Raw genomic sequence first — 6,000 nt, forward strand, 5'->3', positions numbered from 1 at the left:
GTCCAACCGACACCCATCCAATTCAGGAGTGACATAATCCAATCTTCTTTTCCAGGTGTGCCAAGTCATTCCTGGTCGGAAGATGAAAGAGGGACTCCGGGACTCCGGGACTCCGGGACTCCGGGACTCCGGGACTCTGGGACTCCGATCCATCCGTGAGTCCTTTGCTGGGTTTTGCTTCATTTGAGTGGGTCACTGTGATTTACCGACCGGTTTGGGATGTCACATTTGCCGAACCTAAGCGGCTGACGTCGAATGGGAATCTCTAAAGCAGACTCGACAACCGTTTGGCACAAAGCATTCTGGGAAGAGACCATTGTCTTGACGTATGCCGCCCTAAATGTCAACAATTGTTCCATCACGGTTAGCCAAATAGCCGCTTAGCACCCGTCTAAGCGCCTTATGTTGTAAATAAACATTCGTGCTGGCGGCGGACAAAAGCAGCAGATCACCGAGGACAATGCTGGTCCGAAGAAAAATGTAATCCACTAAAATCCTGCTTGCATTCATTAAGGAACGCCACTGACACAATAGAGACGTTATTAATGGACATTTTCATACTCGGCACGCTTATGGAAAAGCGTCAACTCAGCCGCCAATTAACTTTCTTCATGTCGACTACTGCGTGACCTTCATCCATCAAACTAGCTTAACCATTACACCAACCCCGATCTGGGCCTAGGGCTAGGCCTAGGGCTAGCTAGCTAACTGTAACCCTAACTGTAACCCTAAGCCTGACCCTAACCCGTGAACATGTTGACTTGGCTGGCATTGAATGAGTTAAGCTGTTTTTCTTCATTTTTATATGTCTCCTGAGAGGTTATGCTTTTTCCCTGTTCAAATGTCATATGCAAATGATATGCAAATTAGCCAATAATCAATGGCCACAGTGATTGGGAGACATTCTCCGTTCAATTTGGAATTGGTGCATACGTAAATGAGTCGGCAAGCCTTTTCACTTTCTCATGCACTCCAAATGATTATCAATTAACTTTGAGGCCTACAAATGGCACCCGTGTCGGCGGTTGCGCACCCCCAATCCAAACCATCAAGACTTGAAGCAGCAGCAAGTCCACGGGGACGCCGACACCCGCTCATCATTTCTCCTCGCCTGCACTCAAACATTCCACAAACACTTGGTGACGGAAGTATCGGCGTTCCCGGGTGTTCATCAGCGCGTGAGTGCCGGAATTCTCCGGGATGCTGATGAGGATGATGTGGAGGGTTTTGTTGTCGGGTTTGCTCCATGTGCTACAAATACCAAATAAACCAAAACCTGAGGGACGTTTTCAAATAAAAACACGGAGCAGCTCGGAAAAGACAAAAGCTATCATTTACGTCCGCATCCACCTCAGGGCGGCCATTATCTTCTTGGAAAGACGCTTTGTTCCCAGAAGAAGGAAATGCAAAAGTCCAACCTGAAATGGCCAAACATTCCTCCTTTGTAGCCAAGAACACATCATCAGTTCTTCGTGTGGACCAGACTGAAGCTTTCCTCCAAACATGGGAGGAGGATCCACTGATCCCTGGTTTATCCCTGTCACCTGCTTCCAGACTCCACCTTGGTCTTGGACTGACCCCAAGCAGGATTCAGGAACATTTCCATAGTTTCATAGTCTCCTTTTCACGGCTTTCTGCGCCCCCCCACCCCCCACCCCCCCAGCAGTGTGGAGCACAGCGGTGCCTTGGCTTGTGATCGATCGTCGGCGAAATGTCTGGTTTGTCTCCGCCGCCATCTTGGTTCAAGTGCCAAACAGAAAGTGTAGCCATGACATTTGGAGAGCGACCTAAAATTTGTCTACGAGCTGCTAATTAACGACAGGCATAGCTGAGGACATCTATGTTGGCTCTTCTGGCCTTTTCTGTGCTAGCAATGCTAGCATTACATATTATGATTATGACAATTTACTAAAATATGAGATCAAAGTTGAAATATTTCCATCATTTAAAATGCAAAAGCAGAAATTGAGGAAAACAAGAGTTCCATCCATCCATCCATTTTCTATGCCGCTTATCATCCATGCGTTTTCACCTACATAACAAAGTGTGCCCCCCCCCCCCCCCCTGTATAGCGATTGATGTATGAGACACGTAGACAGGAAGTGGCAGAGGAACAAACATGGTGGTAGCATCAACAGCTAGCATGCTATGGTCATCACGATGAGACAAGATGTTCTCTCGCAGTCAAACACACGGCAGCACTCAAGAGGCCAAAGAGGCTGGAAAACACGGGGGGGTGCGAGGGGGGGTCTTTGAAGATGAAGGCCTCTCTCTCTCTCTCTCTCTCTCTATCTATCTATCTATCTATCTATCTATCTATCCCTCTCTCTCACTCCTCTCACTCAGCAGGTCCTCAATTTTCCCGGCAAGTGACACCAGCCCATCTTCTCTGAGATGCTGGCCAGCATTACACCTCTGCTTCTTTGTCTTCTCCTCATCTGGAGCTCTCACGATAATTCCCCCTCACTCGCCCGACCTCTCTCGTCTCGCTGCAGGTTGGGCCTTTCATCCCCCCCCCCCCCCCCCTCGCCGACTGTAGTTTCACAATGGCGTCCATTCATATTACATCAAGAGCTAGTGACACCAATTATTTGAAGGCAACATGAAGCTTCACAGGCTTGTGATGCTGGTGATGGAGGCGGGATGGAGACAGATGGAGACTTGGGCCAAATGAGACTAAAAAGACACGTGGAGAGAGAGAGAGAGAGAGAGAGAGAGAGAGAGGAGAGAGAGAGACGGACGGAGAGAGAACTACAAGAAATCTGACAAAGTTTACTGGTAGCTTCAAAGTACCATCACAAAGTCAAAGTCGTAGATCTTTGAACGCCACTGGTCTCAACCATCACAACACCAATGGTCTTCAAGAAACCCAAAGGTCCAACCATGTTTGGTGGTCTTGGTGGTCTGGCGGAGGTTTTCTCGCCATTGAAGGGAGACTTTGTCTGGGCTTCCAATCCAAGCGGGAAAGGACAGAGATCGAGACATCGGTGCAACAGTTGTCGGTGGTCAGTGGTTTTCCGACAGCTTCTCACACTTTTGGTAAAAGTCAAACCGGAAGACTCCCCAAAACTTATCCCAGAGCCTCCTTTCATCTTTCTTTCCCGTTCTCTTTGGGCTGACACGTTCATCTCTCAAAATTTGCTCTCCCTTTCCCCGGGCTTGCCGCTCCATTTCTCCGGCCAGATGACAGTCATTGCTTTCCATTTGGGACAACTGGATGCTCTTCAGGGATCTCCGGGCAACATGAAGGGAGATGGGAATACCGGGGGAAGCAAACACCCGTGGCCAATCTAGCGCGATGCTTGTGGAGTGGAGCCAATCTCCTGCTCCATCATATCGTTTTCGACATTCAGCCCAGATGAGCCCACGGCCGCCAGGAGACCTTGGAGACCTCAGGCGGAAGTCCGCTTTCTTCTTCCGAGTCCGAGTCCGTCTGCACGGTCCTGCAGACCAGTTCTTCACGTTGCTTTGCTTATGTATAAAGTCACGCTAGGCTTGCTAGCTTCCCTTTACATCACAGAGTGGGTAAGGCTACATTGCCCCCCCCCCCCCCCCCCCCAACCCCCACCCCCCGCTGTTTGGGTCATGTTTGATTTAACCCCGACCACTTTCGGGATGCGGTGTCCCGGTCGGGCAGACGCGATAGATAAAAATGATAGATCAAAGCCAGATGGTTACCCCCCCCCCCCCCCCCCCCGCTGCCCTGGACAAGCTAATAACGGCCTATTTATGGGTCAACACCATCATGGCTTTTATGATGTATCGGCCAATCTTCTGCTCCACCCTGCAGCGCTCAAGAACCCCCACAACACCCTCTTGCTTCTCTCCTTCTCGCCTTGCGAGGATCCTCGCTCGGATCTCAGCTGGAGGTCCCGCACGGCTGGAGTGGCGGGGAAGATGGAAGCCGAGATGATGATGATGATGATGATGATGACGGAACATCTGCCATCAAGGACGGTTCAGGCATGTTAGCATTATCGGGCGGCGCTCCGAGTGACGCTCCCGCGTACGAGAAACCGGGCTGGCCCACCAAAGGTCTACATCCGGCTCGGCCAAAGGTTCTCCGGAGAGAAAAGAAAGGATGTTTTCCAAAGGAAAACTTGGAGATACGCAGACAGGAGATTTAGATTTCATCTTTGCTTTGTCATACGGGAGGAAAAGATGATTATTCATGATATCATCAACACTATATGATATCATCGTTCATGATATCATCAACGCTATATGATATCATCGTTCATGATATCATCAACGCTATATGATATCATCGTTCATGATATCATCAACGCTATATATCATCGTTCATGATATCATCAATGCTATATGATATCATCGTTCATTATATCATCAATGCCATATGATGTCATCGTTCATGATATCATCAATGCCATATGATGTCATCGTTCATGATATCATCAATGCCATATGATGTCATCGTTCATGATATCATCAATGCCATATGATATCATCGTTCATGATATCATCAATGCTATATGATATCATCGTTCATTATATCATCAATGCCATATGATGTCATCGTTCATGATATCATCAATGCCATATGTCATTGTTCATGATATCATCAACGCTATATGATATCATCGTTCATGATATCATCAACACTATATGACATCATTGTTCATGATATCATCGATGCCATATGATGTCATTGTTCATGATATCATCAGCGTTATATATCATCGTTCATGATATCATCAACGCTATATGATGTCATCGTTCATGATATCATCAATGCCATATGATGTCATCGTTCATGATATCATCAGCGTTATATGATGTCATCGTTCATGATATCATCAATGCCATATGATGTCATCGTTCATGATATCATCAATGCCATATGATGTCATCGTTCATGATATCATCAGCGTTATATGATGTCATCGTTCATGATATCATCAGCGTTATATGATGTCATCGTTCATGATATCATCAATGCCATATGTCATTGTTCATGATATCATCAACGCTATATGATATCATCGTTCATGATATCATCAACACTATATGACATCATTGTTCATGATATCATCGATGCCATATGATGTCATTGTTCATGATATCATCAGCGTTATATATCATCGTTCATGATATCATCAACGCTATATGATGTCATCGTTCATGATATCATCAATGCCATATGATGTCATCGTTCATGATATCATCAGCGTTATATGATGTCATCGTTCATGATATCATCAATGCCATATGATGTCATCGTTCATGATATCATCAATGCCATATGATGTCATCGTTCATGATATCATCAGCGTTATATGATGTCATCGTTCATGATATCATCAGCGTTATATGATGTCATCGTTCATGATATCATCAGCATTATATGATATCATCGTTCATGATATCATCAGCGCTATATGATATCATCGTTCATGATGTCATCAGCGCTATATGATATCATCTTTCATGATGTCATCAGCGCTATATGATATCATCTTTCATGATGTCATCAGCGCTATATGATATCATCGTTCATGATGTCATCAGCGCTATATGATATCATCGTTCATGATGTCATCAGCGCTATATGATATCATCGTTCATGATGTCATCAGCGCTATATGATATCATCGTTCATGATGTCATCAGCGCTATATGATATCATCGTTCATGATGTCATCAGCGCTATATGATATCATCGTTCATGATATCATCAGCGCTATATGATATCATCGTTCATGATGTCATCAGCGCTATATGATATCATCTTTCATGATATCATTATTATACTCGTAGCCAAAAATTAATAAATCAATAAAAGCTTGCTGGAAGCAAACGAGTCGAGTCGACCAAGAGCTGATGATTGTCATTTGACAAAAGTACCAAATAAGTTAAAATAGTTTTTAAAAAAGAATGAATAAAAAAATGACAAAGTGAAAATATTAAGAAAAAGTTTCAGTTTTATGTGAATAAACTTCATAATAATGCCACTTAATATATTACAGAAAAAAAATGTAA

This window comes from Doryrhamphus excisus, linkage group LG21 (genome assembly GCF_037039965.1).
Source record: "Doryrhamphus excisus strain RoL-2023G ecotype Guam linkage group LG21, RoL_Dexc_Guam_v1.1, whole genome shotgun sequence".
In the NCBI taxonomy this organism is placed as follows: Eukaryota; Metazoa; Chordata; class Actinopteri; order Syngnathiformes; family Syngnathidae; genus Doryrhamphus; species Doryrhamphus excisus.